At 42.3% G+C, this 21,857-nt stretch overlaps 1 long non-coding RNA gene across 1 annotated transcript in view; it reads left to right on the top strand.

The window, feature by feature from the left end:
* Window positions 1-21,857, top strand: part of LOC149864491 (uncharacterized) — a 232,166-nt gene that overhangs the window by 89,224 nt on the left and 121,085 nt on the right. The window contains exon 2 of the long non-coding RNA XR_016442718.1: window positions 9,883-9,948. This is a non-coding gene — a long non-coding RNA (uncharacterized LOC149864491). The remainder of the gene's footprint in view (window positions 1-9,882; window positions 9,949-21,857) is intronic.

Genomic DNA, 21,857 nt, shown 5'->3' with positions numbered 1-21,857 from the left:
AGTGGTCTTTTATATATACAGGGTCAGACCTTTGTCAGCCTATTAGGCTCCTACATGGACTTCAGTACCTGGATGTAATCCTATTCCACACTGCTCCTCTCCATGAAAAAGTGCTAATGCAAATTTTGAGTGTGTCTTCCTCCTTGCTGAGGATGAGTACCTTACAACAGTAGAGACACTGAGACTCAAGCAGGTTGGAATAAAATTATGTATAGGTGCCTAATAGGCAAAATGGGATTTGGCCTACAGTGTGTACACTCATCGTACGTGTGTACAACATATCTATGTATATACACAAATTTCAGCTGCATTGTTCATTGGAAGTCTAGCCACTGACTTCAGTGAAGCCAGGATTTCAACTATAAGCATAATTTGTGATCTCTCTCTGAATTTCTGTGAGAGAGACAGACTGGTAAAATATCTTGTTCCTGCCCAGTTGTGGCTTCCCCTCATTACTCTGGAGTCAACAGCAGCCAGATTTGCCAGGATCCCCTTCCCTCCTCCGACTGCTGCTTCCTGGCCCTTCCCAGCTTAGGGAGCCAAAAGTAAGGCTAGGTTCTCATGGGAGCACAGTGCAGCAATGGGTGGGTGAATCCACACACCCTGTGGTACAGAGGTGGGGTGCATCCACATGGTCCGCTGGAGTTGGGCAGGGTTGAGCATGTGTATACGGTGCTGCAGTAGAAAAGTTTGAATAGCTGGTTTGCATTGATATCATAGAGCTTTGTCTAATGGATGAAGAATTCTGAACTTTCTTTTTCTGGATTGCAAGTGCTGTTGAAGACAACAGGAGAAGTTGTAAACCTAGCTTATGTCACCTGCTTCTTTGTTCAACCATGGTTTACCAAAACAGAGAGGAGCAATTACCGTGATTTTCATTGATCTTTTGAACATTTTTAAAGACAGTGATACAATTCTTTTCCTTGTTTCCTTTGTATAATTCTGAAATAATTCAAAGTGAATGTAGATGGTCTGGATTTGCACACTAAAAAGAAGAATTTTGCTGGTTAGCTTTATCTGCGATTTTTTAGCACTACAACTCTGTGAATAATTCATTTTTTTAATGTCCTGATCAAACCAAGAAATTAAACATTACTTGGGCTCATCCAGTATGATGATTCCTCCACTTTATCACCAAGCAAACAAACTAAAAGCAAGGGGAAAAAATAATTTCAGGTCAAATATAGTATTTTATTTAGTTTTGTGAAAGTATTACTTTTCTTAATTTAATGTAAGTAAATTTCAAAACAAAATATCATTTCAAAGTGAGAAAGTAGCATATTTTGAAAAGTGGTAAAACAAAATTTGTCAGCTTTTCAAAACAATTGACTTGTTCAACTGAAGCAATTTGACAATTTCTATGTGAGTTTCTTGTTTGTTTCTGTCAATCAGAACGTGCAGTTTTCAGCAAACATTGTTTTGCTAAGAGTATTTCATTGAGCAGAGTATAAAAGTCTACAATAGCATAAAATAGATATCTCTTTATAGATGATTAAGAGGTTTAAAAAAGTGGTAAACAGCAAACAAGAACTAGGCATGTTTTAGAAACAGCTCTGGAATATACAGTTTATTCTTGGCTTTGTATAAGGAATCTATCTATACACTAACTAATATATATTGCAGCATCAAGAGGAAGTTTTGTCCAAACAAAATTGAATAAATTTCCATATCACACCAGTCTGAAAAATCAAATAAATAATTTTGTATGTGTATAATTGTCTCAACATTTTGTCTTTCCTTTTCAGCTTTTGAAACAATAAGACCCAAATGTGGATAAAATCATGTTACCCTTCCCACTCAAAATGAGCAACTTTTTCCAAGCTCTTAGGCTGAAAAAATGTGGTGCTTTGGAATTAATGATTAAAACTATATAGAATAAGAGTTCTAGTGCTCTGCTTAAGGAAAAATAAACAACAGTATTAGCTAATCTTAGATCAAATAAACAGATGCATAAAATGGGGCATTTCAAAGTACTGCAGAATGGAACAAAGACCATTAACACTCCAGACACTTCATAAGGTTCAGCAGTGGTTAACCACTTCATGCCAGCATGTGGGTAAACTATATACTGGTGCATTGGCTGGGAGAAGAGTAATGTCCCCTGCATAGAGATCAGTTACAGCTGCAACACTTCTAAGTAGAAGGGCAGTTCTGAGCTAGACCCCACATGAGCATTCATGTATTTTTTAAGCGGAAGCAAGAGAAAAACTATTATTTCACATATTCTTTATTATGGCTAGCAGATCTGAACAGAAATAGACAGTAGTGTCAACTGGATCCTTCTAAGAGGCTGGTATAGAAGCTGCATCCAAATAAGCTCTATTTAGCACAGGACAAACTGTGTATCTTGATGCTCCCCTGAACTGGTGTGACATCATGTTCTCCCTCCTTACTGCGGTCCATGATTTAATCCCATGCATTTATCCAAAATTTATAGTAAACCATGATTACTTGAATAAATTGTTAACAGAGATGAAGGAACTTGGAAACTTGTGATTTATAACATGCATTTTTTAAACTGTAAGAAGTCCAGGTGAGCTTCAAGAAGAATCTATTAATGTATTCTTTCCAAATCATTTGTGATGGTTTCTCAAAGCATTGAATTAGACTCTTTATTAGATCATTTTATACAACTGGATTTTTCTATGAGCCAATAAGCAAATCTAAGGATTAAGAGATTTGAACCTAGGGCTCAGAAAATGCCACCAATAGATAGATGTAAGTTTGACAATATACAAAGAGAAACAACAGCTTTGCAAAAGACTGCATTCACTTACTAGTTTGCAAATGCATTACATTCAAATCGAGATGGATTTCGAGTATGTTTGCAGTTAAGTCGAACCTTTTGAAAGTTATGATCTATAACTGGTTTGTTTTTGTAGGAGCACAGGGGAAAATGATATATAACTTTCTGAAACTATTCTTTCCATAATGAACTGAAAAAGGAATTATCTTGAGTCCATTCCAGTTTTTACGTAGGATTCATTACATGGTGTGGGGAGTTAAGCCTACACTGTGTGAATACACATGAGATGCAAGCATGATCAATAAGAGTTACAGTTACATTGGTTGCCATTAAAACCTTTACAATTGCCATTTGCACATAATTAACATAATGACAGGATCTACAGTATTCCCCCCACCATGAATACTGAAGTACAAATAACTAGGGCAAAGACAGAATTGTAAATATTTTAAATTCTGTAATCTTTATTATAGAGGCTCAGTGCCTTGATTTAAAGAAGTTCTCAGTAACTGCAGACCCAGAAGAGAACTTTGAGAAGGAAAGGAAGAAAATATTTTTAAAGACACTCATAATTATTTTATGAAACTTCTAGAACATCTGTAGATAATATTTTCTATTTCCAAAATCACATATAAAAATCAGTTTTTGCTATAAAACAAACCTAATCTGTGTTTCAACTGAACACATTTTTTTAGTTGGCACTTCTTCTGGAATTTCATAAATACTGGAATTCCAGCAATAGTCAAAATAACAGCAAAAAACTGAAAATGTTTATTATGGACCAGGTTTTGTTAAATGGTTACCTACATTGCCTGGACAGGTCCCACAGTTGTACACTCAGTTTAGACCAACTAAAAATCTGACCCTCTGTATCTTTGTCATATTAGAGACCCCGTTACACCAATGAGTGGATCTAGGATTCTGCAAGGGGGGAAGGGTGCGGGTGGTATGGTGTGTCATCATAAAAAGAAGGTAGAAGATGTATTGCTATGCTGGAAACCCAGTCTATAGGGCTGTGTGAAACTTTGGTCCCTGACTCGATTTGGCAGAGATTCATCCCAATTTGGTAGCCAAATCTCCGAAGCCAAATCGAATCAGAGGACCCCTTAATCTCTCCAAATTGATTCAGAGACATTTGGCAATTTGGACGTAGATACAGCTTTAAATGTTTTTTCTATATACCTCTAGGCAGCAAGGGCTCTGAACACTGTGGTGCTGAGGCAGATAGAGTGTCCCACAGGAGCACGGGGGGCTCCCTAGCATGCTTGGCAGCAGACCCAGAAGTGGACTAGAAGCACTTCTGAGTCCACTGGGGAGCATGCTGGGGGGCCAGCCGGTGCCCCCCAGCTTGGCGACTAATGCCTCCTGGGTCTGGGGGGGGCACTCGGGGTCCCCCTGCGGCTGATCGCTGAGCCAGGAGGATGCAGGGGCACCCCCAGTGCACTCCCCAGCAGAACTGGAAAGGGACCAGAAGTACTTCTAGTACTTCCAGGTTCTCAGCCGAGCATGCAGGGCTCCCCCCGCGCTGCTCTGGGACGCTCCATCCGCCCCAGCACTGCAGCGATCATGAACCATGCTGCTACCTCAAGGTATGTAGAAAAAACTTTTTAAAGTTCTGCCTGTGTCTGAATTGCTGATTCACTGAATCAGCACTGAATTGTCAGATTCTCCTGAATCGAATTGGGGACAGTGATCTGAATCAATGCATAGCATCACTTCCCTTGATCCAGGCAGAATCCAAATCTGAATTGAATAGGGCCTGTTTTGCACACCCCTACCAGTCTGTATTATTCAGTCTAAGATCAAACCAAAAACAAATATAACTTTATTGGAATGTAAGCAAATATACTAGCTTATATATTGAGTTTAAAGAACATAAAAGACTAAGCAAAAATAGCCCACGGGTATTGTTTTATTAGTCCTGTAGTCGTTATAGTTAAATGTATATCTCTTACTCAGTTTTGTAAACTGGACAGTGAATCCAGCACTACCCTGTCATTTCCACACCTGAGTTAATGTTCACCTGAATTTATATTACCACACCTCAATAAAGATTTTTAGCTAAAATTAAAACCAATCTTCAGGGCTGTGAAATAGAAAAATAGACATGTTACCAGGAATAGCTAACAGGCAGCAAAATTGCAGAAGAAAGGATAGCTTGGTTAATGGAACATCCAGACCCTTAAAAAAGACAAAAGGTTCCTAACAACTCTGGGAGGGAAGAGAGATTAATAGGAATCAGGCCGATTATAATGAGCCAGAAAGTCTCTTGATTCCCTCAGCACTGCCTGAATAGAAATGCCACTGCCTTTCAGGGGGTAGTTGGTTTTAAAATGTGGGTGGAACAGGAATCAAAAGAAGGTGCAATTGCACCACTGCACCCACACCTGGATCTACCCTTAGCTACACTTACATTTTCAAAAGTAAATAGTCATTTGGGATTCCTCAGTTGAAAGGGGCTTGACTTTTAAGGTACTTTCTATCAAATAGGACCTGTCAAGCTGATTTATGCCTGGCGCCTAAAAGCTGAGGCACACAGAACAACCAGGCACTTTTGAAAATGTAGACCTATTTGTCTAGTCTCTATATAAATGTTATCCACAAACTAAACAGATGAGATCCACTATGCAATAAAGGTATGCTCTGCACTTGGAACCTAAACTATAAATGCCGTTGGGGGAAGAAAAACATCTCAGTGGATGCCTAAAATATGTAAGTACTATTTTCAAGGAGTCAGTTGTCTCAGTTGAATGCACAGCATCAGAGTTTCCTGATTTGTATATAATCAACATTCTTAACATTTTCTTCAAGTGCTGTTAGTTTGCATTAGTAGGGCTTATTGTATTCCCAGTGTTGAAAGATTAAGAGGCCTATCTACCAAACAGCATAATAAATCTATAGACTGTGTAGATTGCACTTCACTTCTCCCTCTCTTTTCCTAGTGTGTAATATAGCTTATACACTATGACAGCTGTTAGCAGAAAAGTGGTGTGGCAGCCATAAAAAAGTGAGTTATGCTGTATTACCAAAGTAGCTATAATTAAGAGAGGGTGTTATTGGGGGGTGTCAGCAAGAAAGTGAAATGTAAAGAACACCACATATATTCATGAAACTTAGGAAGCTGTGAAATGCTGCAAGTGACAGTGAAATTCTCCCTGGGTATCCACCACAAGGTCAGACTAATAATGAGAGTAATTGGTGGTGATAGTTCTGGGTGTTCAGAATGACCTAAATGACACAACTCCTTATTCTGAAATATAAGGAGTGTCTTAAACATATCTCTTAATGTGAACCTAAATATCTTCTGCATCCATTTTATATAATAACTAAGGATCAAAGTTGACAGGATGAACAATGTATCAAACAGGGCAAATAGTGTTAGCACCCACAGTACAGAGGAGAAACAGCTAAATGAAGTAAATAGTATCGTCCTGATTGTTCACTTCCTCACACTGGCTTTATGCTCACATAAATCCATTAAGTTTTACCTATGTAAGCATGCCACACTACAGTAGAGAATCCCTGATACCCCACTGGATGTTGAAACTATGAGGCTTAGAAGAAAAGATATGAGACTTGGTTTACAAGCTATCTAATGCAAACAAACATGGTCTTGTGTCATTTTTTCCAATAAACTATATAAAACATTAGCCTGGGGCATGGAAGTAAATTATAGCTTCTACGTCAAATCACTCCTTAGTTTCTGTTCAATATATACTGTGTATATATACTGTATGAGAGGCAAGGATTTCTTAGAGGGATAGCTTTTATTGGACCAACAATGTAGTTAGGATAAATGTCTCTTGCATAATTTCTGGACCATCACTCTGGACCATGACTCTTATACTACTACATATGTAAGTGGTATATAAGTATGTGTGTCTATGTACAAGCTCAGGTGCTGCTAAGTGTGCTGTTCTGGATTCAGTGGTGATACTCCTCCCTCTGAGATAGTACAAACTTGTCCTTCACTCTGTGGTGCCTAATGGGTAATGGAATTTGGTCAGGTCAATGAGGTTAATAGCTCTACTCTTGTGGAAAGTGCCATGGGATCTTTCATCATAAATAGTTATAACCTCCAGTTTAAATCTCACCTGAAAAATAGGACACTGACTTCTTAGAACTGTGGACTTGGCTATTAGTGTAGCACTGAGATGGGGGGAGGGCGGAGGGAGGCTGCCAAGCATTAAAGCAGACTGAGGCCCTCTTTCATTTAATTACTATACATAGCAAGGCTCAGCTTAGAAGAGCTGATGCATTAGTTTCTCTATTTTATGTTCTGATTTAAATAACTATATGCCAGGAACTACGGTATGGTACCATGTACAAAAAGTACAGACTAGGGATTTCAGGGTGGGCTGTCTCAGTTCCTTCCATTGATCTTGTACTACTATGTATGTACTACTATTAATGGAATAATTAAAATTTAATTGAGCCAGAAAGAGTAAGAATGTGACACTGATGTCATAGCTCAGTAGTTAGGATACTAGGCTGGGAGAAAGAGGACATGGTTTGAAAGTTTTCAAATATCCTGAGTGCACAGTCTTCCTAATGAGCTAATGCAGGGGTTGTCAACTGGGGGTACTTGAGAAGGCCCTAGGGGGTATGCACAGGTAGGTGAGGATGAAGTGCCACCATGCAACACAGGGCTCAGGCACAGGGGGCAGGGGAAGCTTGCATGCAGTGGCTGCTGCTGCTGCTCTGCATCCAGCTGGGTACCACCCCGCCACACACCCCTTTGCTTCACGTCCGGCCACTGGGGGCACGATGCTCCACTTCTGGCTGCCCACGATACACTGATCCAAAAAGGTTGAAAACCCCTGAGCTAATGGGTTAAGGGCAGGGAAGGAGGGGAAACAGAGGGTGCACTACTACACCTACTATTCCTTTATTGCTAGATATGCTTAGGTCATGGCTACTGGATCAGTCCCTGTAATGCGAGACAGGTGAGGGAATGCCTATTTTATGGATCCCCACTGGGGCTTAGGTCTGAGACAGGTGCCAAACAACTCAACATTGTCACAACTTACATAACTGGATACGTACACAGCTGCAGAAACTTAAGTGCTCCTGGGGGTTTAGTAGAGGACATGTAGGTACCAAGTCCATTTGGGTACCTGCTGGGTCAGGCAGGCATTTTGCAAATGCCAGTAGTTCCTAAATATTGGATTTAGTGCATAGGCAGTAGGTCTCAAGCAGCCTGTTGGAAGTTACTTACTTTTAGAGGTGCTGCCTCTTCCCTGCTGACACCATGCACCTAGTGCACAGCCCGATCGGGAAGGACTGCGCCACAAGGGCACAAGCGTGCTTTCAATATGGTTATCTGTTAAGCTTAAACCAGGAAGGAGCTTCTGTTCTTGCCATAATCCTTCCCAGTCTGACACTGCATGACATTTCTGAGAAACAGAAGCTTGTGGGACAGTTCTGTTTGCTCTGCATGCCTCTCTTTCTAGAGAGAGCATGCATGGGCTGGACCAGGAAGAACTACGACACAAGCCAACTCTGCTCCCTGCTTTGGGCATATCAGATAACCCTAATGAAAGCTAGTGCTGCAGCCCTTCCTGGTCTGGATGCGCATGAAACTTGTGGGGCACTTTTATTGGGTGGCAACAGTGGCGACACCCTGTTAAGAACCACTGAGGTAAGCTGAGATAGCGGAATGGTTGTTCTCAGCTGGGATGATGTCAGCTTCAAAAAAGCTATGGAGGTATGCCCTGTGTTAACTTGCTCATGAGCCTTAGGTACCTGAAGAGCCAGTTCAATGTCTAAGTTCTTCTTCTGAACAAAGCCTATAGTCGCTAAGTATTATACAAGAGGTCCGGAAACATCTTTCTAATTGCGGCAGGAAGTGAAGGTGACTCTAGATTCTTACTTCACTTAGATAGAGCTTATTTGAATAATGAGTAAGGATTGCAAAATTTGGCCTAAAGTGTTCAAGTGGGATTAAAATATCCCAAAATACTGTATGTTCCAACCTTGCCTGGTTCTTATTAGAATGCTGCAATTAGGATAGTATAGTATTTAATGTAAGATATTTCATCATTATCTTTGTATTTGTACCAGAAATCCTACATAATAGTTAGGATTCTCCCCAACTCGCTAGATCTTAGCTAATCATGTTACGAAATCCTTCTTGTAATTCATTGTAAAATAATATCGCTACATTTGATTCAAAACCTGTCCTGAAAACTGTGTTTATGTCATACAGCCTACCTATAAACCTCATGTCATGGCAAACAAATACTCACCAAGATCATATATATCCATATCAAATGTTAGCTGAAAGTATTTGCCACTGAAATCCAGCCATACTTCACGTGAGAGGACCTATAAACAGCACAGCATTTCACCACATAAAAATTTAGATCACAAAACAAACAGAATTTCAAACAATGTATAGTTTTGATAGGGTGTAGTGAATGCAGACTCGTGCTTTGTGACTGTCTGTGGCCACAAGTGATGAAGCCCCTACTCAAATGGAAATAACAAAGAACTTTTAAATGACTTCACGTGATTGAGACGTCATTTTTATGTTTTACACAAAAGTTAGAACCTCCAACAGCATGGCGCCCCTTCATACCATACTAGGGCATTGGTTTGGTAGTGATTAAGAAGCAGAAGTATGCTCCCTAAATAGTTAGTAATGCTTCCTCAACCATCAGCAACATATTCTCTATTGCCATCTATGTAGAACAAATTGAAAGATACCCAAACAACAAGCAAAATACAATGAGCTCACCGTATGCTCGCCATCACTCCAGACACCTTTTAAGCCTGACAGTGTGTTGCCATTGAATACAAAGAAAATGTTAGTTGTCCTGCCAGAACCAAAGACTGTGGAAGGGAAATGCTGATGGATAAAGAACATGCTGTATGGTTTAGTAGCAATAGCTTTAAACATATTTTTACATGAGGTGTGCTGTGATTGCACGTACAGTGAAAAGCCCAAAGGGACTTTAATTTCCCTCCTCATCTTGGGATTATAATGTTGCCTTTTTGACATAGGAATATAGATTCATAGATTTTTAAGGCTGGGAGGACCATTGTGATAATTTTGTCTGACCCTTTATAACACAAGCCATCAAATTTCTCCCAGTAACTCCTGCAACAAAAGGTATTTTTCTTTCTCACTACAGGAATGATGCTTCGGCCAAAGAAAAGGGCATCTGGTATCAAACTTTAAGCTGTTCAAGCAGATTGGGGTAGGTGGAATATTTCTTTCTGTTTGTTTTTCTTTTTTCTTTTGAATGCCTGTATAGCGTGTAGATCTAGGCAGATGGCTGTGTGTTCCCAGTCTCCATGTTTTTGTGTTATGCCAGGTTGTAGGAAAGCCAAAACTTCATGTAACATAGAAGACTGTCCTTGGATTCTGAGGAGTTGTTTGTCTCTATTTTATGTGATTCAGAGGATGCACTTCAGCATTATTATCTGGTCAAGACTGGAGCATGTCTGAGAGCCAGCTGGCCAAAACTCAATCCAGACAAGACTGAAATAATTAAGGAAGAGATGGCAGAGGTGATATCAACCCCTTTGACTACAGGAGAACATCTGCCATTAGTTACTAGTGTTCACACTTACGAGTGATTTTAGGCTCCTCAGCTGCTGTTTGGTGACCATATTCCAAGAGTAATATAGTCAGGATTTTACCATCTATATCTGACTAGAAGGATACATCTTTTCTTTTTGGTGATTGATCTATTCTTGTATCCATGTTTTTGTCATGGCAAGCCTAGAATATTACAGTGGGCTATACCTTAAAACCATTCAGGGACTGAAGTTGGTGGAGAATGCAATAGTTTGCTTACTGAGGCATGTCACTGGGACATGGGACCAGCCCACCAGAGAGATTGCCTAGTCTCTCTCCTTTGGTCAGACTGCAACAGAAGTAGTCCACAGGGGCTTCTGAGCTAGGTGTTCCTTGTTGACAAAGAGAGAAGGTGGCCAGCAAGGCCTTCTCTGAGAGTGATATAAGACTCAGGAATTTGCTCTCCTCAGCCCTCACTCATATTTTGGAATAAACATTGCATTTTTGAGTATCCTGAGACTGTTGAAAAGGACATCTTTTTGATAGGGTTTCTGGAGCAGGCTGATGATGTGCTTCTTATATGATGAAGGGGATGGCTGGCTGGCTGAATGACTGATCCAGTTTCTGTGACACCCATTTTAATAATGCTGAGATTCTACCTACTATACAACTAATTCAGGTCACCTAATGCCTAGAACAGGCATCCTTATTATTTCAAAACTAAAAAACATATAAGCAATTTCTGTCTAGCTCCAGGCAGGAGACATCTTGGGGAATAACCATCTAGCTCCATATATTATTAAATTTGTTATGCTCATTTTCAGAACTCCTCATGAATTCATATTACCATTCTGATGTCATAGTATTTCTCCTCTACTGAGGTATTGCCAAGCTCCAGTTTGCACAGGCTAGAAGAACAAGCAAGGATAGCTTTCCATTGCTGCTTTGCATGGGCAACTGGTGCTGCCTTAGTCGGGGGGGCACATGCCCCCCCAGTGACCAGCCAGCAGCTGGGGGGAGTGGGGGCGCAGCTGCTAAAAGCAACTGGGGGGGGGGTCTCCCTGTGGCAAAACTTACCGACTAGTGAGCAGCCACACTGGTCCCGAAAGTGGTCATGGCACTCCCGGAAGTGGCTGCAGCGCTTCCTGGAGTGGCCACAGCCTACATCCGGCACTCGCAGTCCCCGGCCAGCACTCACAGGGGAGTGTGGCCTGACAGGGGGTGCACCAGTGCTCTCAGGGGGTGCATGAGCTAGACGGTAGCACATTCTGGTCCTCCCTTCTCTTCCACCCTAACACTTAGTGGAAAGAATCCTCATCTGCCCTCTTAAGGCAGTTTTATGATCACCTGGCCTCACCAGAGTAACAGTGAGTGGTTGTGTCACTAACTGAAGTTCTTCCTCCTGCTGGTCTTCATTATGTATGGTTGCTACAATTCTGTTTACCATTCTACAAAAACGCTTTCCCTTTTCTCTGCTGGCTCCATTGTGATCTTAGTGTGATTGTTGTAAATTAGGAATAATCCTAATGCAGTTACTCTGGATTTACTCTGGCTAGCTAAAATTAGAATTTAAGTCTCTGAGTCACTTCTTTTGCACCTATCCTTTAACATTTTTATTCTTTTGTTTAGTTTAAGAATGCTATTATGTTCCACTGTGCATTTAAGTGTGGTATTGCTTTGAAAAGTGAGTGTAAAAATGGCATTGCTGGGTTCTATATTTGTCTGTCAATTGTTTCTATATCAAAAGTGCTCATTTTATAAGGAAGAAACTGTCTTTTGTAACTGCCAACCCTGCAAACTCACTGGGTTTTGAAATTCCAGCTGTGTTCTTTTCACTGGCACATGATCATCAGATACTCCAAGCCAATTTAGGCCTTCCTAAATTGTAACCACTTTGTCTATTTGTGCAGCCCTGTTGTCTTCAAATAATGTCCTTGGTGACACCTGCTAATGCTATTGTATTCAGTAAGCTTTTATAGGTATAAATGACTAGAGATTAGTAAACAGTTTTCTTGATGATAAACAAGATGCAAGAGAATACAGCTTAATCTTTGTGGCAGTTTGGCAGAGTTAACAGGAGGAAAAAGCAGTAAAAACATTACTGGACACACAATAGGACCTGGGAGTTACAGTGGACAATAAGCTGAGTATAAGCCAGCAGTGTGCTCTAGTTGCCAATAAAGCTAATGGCATACTGGGCTGTGTAGCAGTGCAGGGTCCTAGGGGTGGCTGTGATCTCCCCTAGCGCCCCCTACCATGCCAATATGATATTAAAAGCACCCTCACATCTTGCCTGCCATGTTTTTGATGTCAACTATGTATAAGGGAGGCTGCCTTCTGTCCCTCCTGACATGTTGCTCTGATGTATATCGGTCTCGGTTCTATTTTGGGTGACTCGATGCACCCCAGCCTTATGGGCTATGTGTGGTTCCAACCATCCCTGTACCACGCCCCAAGCCTCACAGATGTACCGGACGTTGTTTAGTCGATTTCACTCTCTGCGCCCCACGGGCACTTCTGGTTTGCCTCGCAACCATGTTCTCTGGCACTTGTCAATCTCTGCCCCCTTTCTGGGGCTTCCCCCACTGCCCACTCTGGGGCCTTGGGGCTCAGGTGGCCATAGCTGTGCCTGCCCCCCCCCCAAATCTCCTCCTTGTGTCTTAAAACCTCCTGCAGGGCTTGGGCAGCCTTGGCCTTACCTGCCCCCCCGCCCCCAATCCTCTGCTCCCCTTCTCAGGGCTGGGGTCAGCACACCTATGAATGTTGTGCTCTCTCTGGCACCAGGGTCCCCACGCTACCGTGGAGCCGCTATGAAGCTTCCATGTCCTAATAGCCTCACCCAGTCCTCCGGTGTAACAACAACAAAAACAATAACACAAGCCCCTGGGCTATAGCACAAAGCTAAACCTCATGGCTAAACATTCTTCAGACCACACCACATCTCTCACCCGTGTAACTAGTGGCTTATACATCCAGGTCTTTTTCTCTTTCCCACATTCAAGGCCGATCTCTTTCCCTTAGTCAGGCAGTACTCCCCACTTCAGAAAGGATGTGGACAAATTGGAGAGAGTCCAGCAGAGGGCAATAAAAATGGTGAGGGGGCTGGAGGACATAACTTATGAGGAAAGACTGAGGGAGCTGGGCTTATTTAGTCTAGAGAAGAGAAGACAGAGGAGGGATTTGACAGCAGCCTTTAACTACCTGAAGGGGGGTTCCAAAGAGGATGGAGCTACACTGTTCTCAGCAGTGGCAGATGACAGAACAAGAAGCAATAGTCTCAAGTTGCAGCCAGTGAAGTTTAGGTTAGATATTAGTAAGAATTTTCTCACTAGAAGGGTAGTAAAATACTGGAACAGGTTACCCAGAGAGGTGGTGGAAGCTCCATCCTTGGAAATTTTCACGACCTGGCTAAACAAAGCTTTAGTTGGGATGATGTAGTTGGGGATGGTCCTGCTTTGAGCAGGGGTTGGACTAGATGATTTCCTGAGGTCCCTTCCAACCTTAATTTCCTATGATTCTATGCTGAGAACAAACTTGAGGCTACACTTCAGGGCCAGTTCCATACACCAATAATGAAACCATATCATACAACATCAGCTGCAGTGGACAGGGCACAGTATGCACATGCCTGTTAATAGCAGAGCATTCAGTTACACAGTAGGGAGTTACACAGGAAGTTGTTAGCATTTATCAGCCCATCAAACAAAACAAAAGCTTCTCTCATTAGTTCAAGTTCTTCTTAAACAACCTTTTCCAAGGAAGGAATGGAGGGACATTACCAGCTACGTATTGATTAGCTCCAAAAAGCTCTATGGTGACACTGTCCTGTCTGCCTTTGTCCTGGCTCCCACAACATGGACCATAGCCAGCAGGTGGTCTGCCACCTAATGCTGAGAGGTGTCTGTGTAAGGTAGAGGGGAGGAGGGATCCCTGCTTGAGCAGGGAGTGGTGAGGGAAGGTGAGGAGGGAGCAGGAGGAAGCCAGGCAGATGCAACTGTACCTGCCATCTCTGCTGGAGCTGCAGCCAGGGAGCAGACAGGAGAGCCCTGCCCAGGGTTGCAAAGCATCTGGGATGCTGGGGGACTCTGATTTAACTTAAACCAGCAAGGGACCCAGGACAGATATTGCATAAACTGGTTTGACTCAAATCATTTAAGTCTGATATTACATTTCCCATGTTTATCTCAAACCGATTTCAGCCATTTTCAAACTGGTTTCTGTGCAGTGAACTTCTGTTCTGCTATAGTTTTAAACCAGTTTCTGATTACTTAAACCAATTTATGTGTAATGTCTGTCCCTAGCCCATAATGTGTGGTACTGACACCATAAATTGGGAAAAGCTAACCTGGGACAGGGCTATATGGCAATGCCTTGTGTGAGAAGGTACATCTTACTTTGAGGAAAACCATCTCTCCCTGGAGACAGAAAAAAGACAGAAATGGAAGGAAAGGAAAGAAGTCATGGCCAGATGACTTTAACCATTATCTGTGGTGTTTGCCAGAGAGTCTGTAACTCTAGGACCAGCCTTCTTAACCATCAATGGACTCATTTAGAACTCTTTACTTAACATGTAAGACTGATCATCCTTGACTGTGAGAGATCACTGCAGCCACCACTGATGAAGATAAATGAAATCATACCAGAATGCCCCGGGTAGAGCCCCAGTTCCAAGAAGCCTTTGACATGTATAGCTGACTGCCATATTTCCATATTTCTAAATGTACCAGGAAAATCTTCAGTTTCCTTTGATATGAATGGTTTCTCTAGGAACTTAAAGCAACAGCACCACTTTTGCAAAGATGTTAGTCTATGCATCTGCCCCATCAATGACTATGCATAGGTTGCAGTCTGTCAGTGAATGGGGTTAGATGACAATGGTGGATGGAGTATGTTATGATCCTGAGCAAACTTATGCATCTCCTTTCAGTCAGGGGTCTGTCTTTCATTTTCTTTTATAAATGTATCAAACAATTTGGCATAAAATACATCTTTTGTCATATTGAAAATAATAATGTGCTATAAGACAAAGGAACAAAGTCTGGAAGTTGAGGGAAATTAAAAAGTGGGAGGAAACAAAGAAAAAATGAAGATGTGAAACAGTTGTGTTTAGTTTGAAAAATCCTTCATCTTTCCCCTCCCTCCTCCTTTTCTGGAATAAACTTGAAAATGCAGCATTTGGAAATCTACATGATTCTAATTTTAGGCCCTCTATTACTTTACTCTGCATTTCTTTATCACAGCTTTGTCTTTCATATATCATTTTGTGGAAGGCGCATGTGGCAGGCTAATGGTCTAATGCCCATGTCTTATTTTATAAATATTTATTACCCACTGGTGTGTTCATATCTTTGAAGTTACATCCATGTCTCCTTTTTGGTCTATGCTCCCTCCTTTTCTTTACGAAAAAGAAACCTCGTCTAACACTTTTGTTTATACAGGAACGTCTTAAAGGCTATTCTTAATATTTTTTATCTACATCTTCTCACGTCACTCATCTTTGTTTTGTTTTGCGTTCTTCCCCTGCCCCCCCCATTCTTCTTACACAGTGTAGGCCTGGAATAATAAACTACACAACATAATCTCTGCTGTAGTTTCATGAATACAGCAGGCCAAACCTGGGCATTCATAGGCTGACTTACCCACAGGGCTGGCTTCCAACAGGGTGCTTACAGCCTCCACAACCAAAACAGCTAGCAGGAATTGAACTTGAACTTGCTGAAGAAAATACTGACTAGTCTTTGAGATAAGCCTGAAGATAATTATCACATGCTGAAGCTGCTTGGCCCTAAGGATTATGTTTCATGATTCAGAAGGAAAGAAACGTATAACATTTTCACTAAAAATATGAACTATCACTAGTTAGGGTTCGATGGATGACAGAGCTGCCTGATTTTGCTGCAGTATAGCAGCTTCCTTTTTGCCTTGTGGCATTCAGCAAATTCATTTATGGATACATTGCCCAGTTTCCAGTTAGTGCCTGATTCTTCAAAGCATTACTCCAGAGAGTAGTTCGAGTTATACCAGCACAAAACTGGAGTGATGCAGTGGAAAATGAAACAATATGTTTTCCCATCATTAAATTCCATAGTCAGGGCCCTCAGTCTTCCCTGAGAAAGGGGAAAGGGAAGACTTGAGAGGTGAAGAGGAGTGCCTTGCAGGATATCCAGGAAAAGACGTCAGGGAAAAAAAAGACAGAAAGACATTTTACAGTACAAAAGAAGTACACAAAACTTTAATCATCTGGAGAGGGGACAATGGTGAAGAGTTAAATATGGGAGCCATTGACAAAGAAGAATATAAAATCCTTGAGAATGATGGGATTGCTTAGGCACTGATTGGACAGGTAGAAGGAAAAAGAAGAGTGTCCAGATCAGACACTAAAGAAAACATTTGATGGGTAAGAAGAAACTAGTAGAGCTCATAGTTTCTGATGACAAAGGCAACTAGTGTGTCAAAGAGGATATGTCATGTCTTAGATAGCCAGAAGATATAGGAAGATAAAAGTAGAGAAGACATCCTGAGAGGCCAGCTGGGGAGAGACTCAGCACGTGATATATGAAACAATTTCCATAAGACAGTTTTGCTTATGAGGAATGGATTTATTTGTGATATTAATTTCCTGGCAATTGAAGCATTGCAAAGAACACCAGATTGCCAAGGTCTTTCCACATCCTTGACCTTCCCTTTCCTTCTCTTCATGCAGAAGGTATAGAGCAACTAGGCTCAAGAGATTCCTCCTGGGAAGCCTTATGCCCACTGTACATTCTCAGCGGTGGTGCAAAGGTACAGTGCATAGTACCATTGTCCAGTATAGTGTCTTTTTCCTGCATATGTCCATGAATTACAATTGTTAAAAATAGAGGTCATTGGTCAAGTGAGCTTAGAAAGGGACAGAACTTCAAGTGAGGAAGAAGAAATTGGCAAGTAGGTACTTGTTAGTATACCTTAAGTTTAGAAACAAAGGGTAGAAAAAAGATTGGAGATTAAATCGTGCAGTACAAGATTTTCCTACAAATGCCTTAATTTTGGGGGATTTTTAGGCTTTTCAAATGCTTAAGCAATTAGCAGTAAACTATGAACACCCACGTATGTGGTTTATACTGGTATATTTGTCATCCTCTACTTTACTCTCAACATTTTTTATTCAGTTATATTGAAATGTGGGACTGAATTCTGCTGTCAATATTCTGTTGATATCAGTAGAAGCAGGACTGGGCCCATAATTGTTGCCCTAAAGTTTTCCTATATGCTGTAGTGAAGAAATATGCCCAAGAGGAGTTTGGGCCAGTGCCTTCGGCCAACATTCTTCTAATGGGCACATTTACACATGCAGTTAATTCAAAACAATAAATTGCAGCACTTATTGCACCAGTTTATTGCTCCTGGGTATGCCGTTTAAACATGCACCTGGGAATGCAGCACATTGAGTCGGGTTGGAGAAGTCCTGGCTGATAGAGGACCAGGGGGATCGGTCTGCCAGCCCAGGGCTGCTCTGACCCAGCTCACTGTGCTAGGGAGGGGCTGGCTGGGGCACGAGGTTTGCTTCTGCATCAGGCTAGCCAGCAAGCAGTCCCTGCACTGAAGCACCCGCATGCCTCTGCCAACCCCATCAGCATCTACATGTGTGGTGATGTGGAGTGAAAAACTCCACAGCTACATAGTGTTTACCTGTATTTACAAGCTAGTTAGTCTACTCTGCAGTAAATATCTTGTGTGGACATGCCCAATTTTGTTCTTGTGAAAATAAAGCTGCTACTCTCTTTTAGGATTTGGTTTGGTGTCTTGTCATGTGATAGATCCTGGCATTGTGAAACCAGTACTTAACTTCATGCAAAACCATGGCCAATCGTACCCTATCATGCATCCACAGATGCATCTCGAGCAGGTCCAGGGAGGTGATCCTCCCCCTCTATGCGGCACTGGTCAGGCCGCAGCTGGAGTACTGCGTCCAGTTCTGGGCGCCACACTTCAAGAGGGACGTGGACAATATGGAAAGAGTTCAGAGGAGGGCCACTCGTATGATCGGGGGTCAGCAGGGCAGGCCTTATGAGGATAGGCTACGGGACCTGAACCTGTTTAGCCTCCACAAGAGAAGGCTAAGGGGGGACCTTGTGGCCTGCTACAAACTGGTCAGGGGGGATCAGCAGGTATTGGGGGAGTCCCTGTTCCCCCGTGCGCTGCCGGGAGTGACCAGGAATAACGGTCACAAACTGGCGGAGGGTAAGTTTAGATTAGATATTAGGAGGCGCTACTTCACAGTCAGGGTGGCTAGGGCCTGGAACCAGCTTCCAGGGGAAGTGGTGCAGGCTCCTAGCCTGGGGATTTTTAAAAGGAAGTTAGATGAGCACCTTGCCGGGGTCATCTGACCCCGGTGCTCTTTCCTGCTAAGGCAGGGGGTCGGACTAGATGATCTACCTAGGTCCCTTCCGACTCTAGCTACTATGAAACTATGAAACTATGAAACTATGAAACTCCAAAATGATATGTGTATGTATCTTATTAGAGAGAAAGCAATTTCTTCATCAACTGGACAGAAGATGGTTCAGATAGAATAATTGTGGCATAGCTTCCTGACACTGGGCTCCAATGTTTGCTTTGAATTCTCAAATTGCGTCCATAAATTATAAGTAGTCTTAGGATGTTCGGTTCTGTGAGAGAACATGGGAGGCATTTTCCCTTTTTTCATTTCCCAACATGGTTCCTGTAAGCGAAGTCTCCCTCCCCCAACCACCGAGAGGTATTTGTTGTTTTTTCCACTGCATATTCACTGTACCATGATACCTATATTCTCATCGGGTTTTTCTTGCTTCCTATATTCCATTTGCTTACCCCTGTATATTTGCTATAGAGTACTGTATACCTTGGAGCAATGGTGTCATTGGTCTCATTGGTCTCTGTGGGCCAGATCTGGATCACTGAGATTTTCAGGGGCTGGATCCAGACTGTGGGGATCCCCACAAGCCAGACAATGTATGATAGCAGCATTAATACCTGCAGCTGCAAGAGCTGCTGTTTTGGTGCAACTCTGGAACCTGGAGAATCAATGTCACTGCCATTTGCTCCCTTTTTTTGTGCTGCCAATCTTAATCACCGGGGATGACAAGCAGCCAGGGCTGCTTGCAGTCATGGGAACTGGTAGGAGTGGCTTGGGCTTAATCCAGGTGTGTAGGGGACAGCGTGGGTCCAACCTGGTGTGTGGGGGGCAGCCCAGGCCTGATCCAGACAGGCAGGCCCAGTGGGGCTCAGTCCTGCAGCACAAGAGCCTATACTGCCACTGGAGAGCTGGTTGGCAAGCTCCTAGCCACACCTCTGCTTGCTAGCTCTCTAGTGGTGCATCAGAGCAGTGCATGTTAGAAAGGGTATTAACCCTGACTGTGTGACTGCTCACAGCACGTGATAACTTTAGTCCTGCCCACCATTCCTTAAAGTTAGAGTTAGCACATGCTAACTGGCACGTGTAGCAACACCCATAATAACATGAGAGAACTCTCTGCTTGTAAACTGGTTCTTTATCAGGGGAACTTCACCAAGTAAGAAAGGTGCTGCAACTGCAGCTATATTTCAAACCATGTGCATACAGACTGATTTTCTGGTTCTTCCTCCAAATGCTTTCCTTCTGCAGCATGAGCTCTCCCTTCCAAATTCTATGCAAGCTGTTTCCAGAGTGGCTTAAATCAGGGACTGCATGCATTTCCTTAAGACCTTGCATGTAGAGATCACAGACCCCATGGTCCTCATCACTGCCCTGGTGTTGTTCTCTTGAAGAATCAAGCAGAGTGGATGGAGCAGAGAGTGCTAACATGGGGCCTCATCAGATACCAGCATCTTGATTCTCTTGGGCCCTCTGTGTGGGGTGAGAGAGCTGAGTGAATTGCCTTGTTTCCTTCATCCTTCCCACAGCTAGAAAAAGAGAAAAGGAACAGAAATTTTCATCTGTCCCTCCCAAGAAAACCCATCACATACAGTGATTAAGGACAGATAATGAGACAAAAAAGGATAACTTTTGCAGAGGCAAAGATATTTTTGGTACAAGCCATTCAACCACCATGTTTGCTTCTGTGCTGTTGGATCAATGACCAATTTAATTTGATTCTAGCTGGATTGTAGAGACAGCTGCAGTGTAATCCCAGGAGCACTAATGAGCAGGAGAAACATGACCAACTGCTGATGGTCTGTTCTGAGACCAGTAGGCAAATGTTTCTGTTGAGACACATGAAACAAGTGGCATTATTGCCTGGCATTAATAGTAGCTTACACACAGGTATGCTGTTGGGCATGGATTTGATTGCAGCATTACAACATTCCCAATATGATGTAGGAAGGAAAACAGTCACTTCAGGTCATATCCAGCTTTCTGATAGTCTAAAAGGCCATGTATCAGAGAGAGATACCAAGAAGGAAAGCTGAAAGAGGATACAGACCCCTTTGTGCAGCTGGTGAGACTACAAAAACAGAACCATTAGCCCTGAGAGAGCCATAGAAAAAGGAACAGGCAAGCGTGCAAAGAAACTACAACTTTACACCCTTTGCACAAAGTGAACAAGCAGACTAAGGAGCTGTGGGGAAATATTCAGATAAGCTAAGGGTCTGCACTGAGCAAGATCTAGGGATGTATCTGTAACACCCTCAGTTTCATCTATTCATATCTGCCACTTAATAGTTCAATCTAATTGACATTTGCCAGTTTATTCATATGATTTTGTTCAGGGCTTATGCATTTTTTGCTAAGGGCTGTTCTATTAGTGTAAAAGGCAGTCTCTGTTGCTCATTCTAAATGAAACATTAAAACCCAAATGATCTCAATAATGCTCAACTACAGTGTAAAATCAAACTGATTTACCTCTTCCTAGGGCAACTTACAAGTGCAATCTAGATGCATCTTTGCCGGCATAACTGCAAACAGGATATATGTTCAAAAAAAGTATTTTTCTTTAATTCCTGCTGAATTCTTAGTGCCAGCTTTTTCCTCTGGCAGTCACTGCATTGCTTTGATGAAGAGTGTTATTCATGTTAAAAGATTAGAGGAATCAATTCTCCAGGACATGCAGAAAGTTCTTTTCATGTTTGATAGCAGCCATGGAGTTGGAGTACACTTGAACAGCATATAGCTAATCCATCTGAACAGTCAACTGCGGTATTCCCACTCCTGCATCTTGCTGTATTGGGACATACCAGTGATCGATCTAGCTTTGTCTAGATGCATATTTCCCCAAAGATGTAAAGGTCTCTTAATGCACCTGATTTTCAAAAACTGTAAGCACTGAGAGAAATTTCTAGGTCCACCTTGTTGCCTTCATAAGTAGGCTGACCATAAAGAAATCCAGGACATCAGGGACATTCAACTGGGATGCTGCTGCCTCCCCCTCATGCCCCTCCCATGCTCTCATAAGTTGATGGGGGCAGGGTGGCGTGTCTGCTTGCAAAGCACTCTATGCTGCTCTGACTCCCAGCTGGACTGAGCCCCACACCCCTGTTTTTTCGGGACGCCCATTATAATTTTCAACAGCTGGCTAAGACCAGCCTCTGAAATCCAGGACTGTCCCAGCTAAACTTGGACATATGGTCACCCTATTTATAGGCCTATTT

This window comes from Crocodylus siamensis, chromosome 5 (genome assembly GCF_052110815.1).
Source record: "Crocodylus siamensis isolate JL-2025a chromosome 5, ASM5211081v1, whole genome shotgun sequence".
NCBI classification, from domain to species: domain Eukaryota; kingdom Metazoa; phylum Chordata; order Crocodylia; family Crocodylidae; genus Crocodylus; species Crocodylus siamensis.
This window is presented reverse-complemented; position numbering and strand designations above follow the sequence as displayed.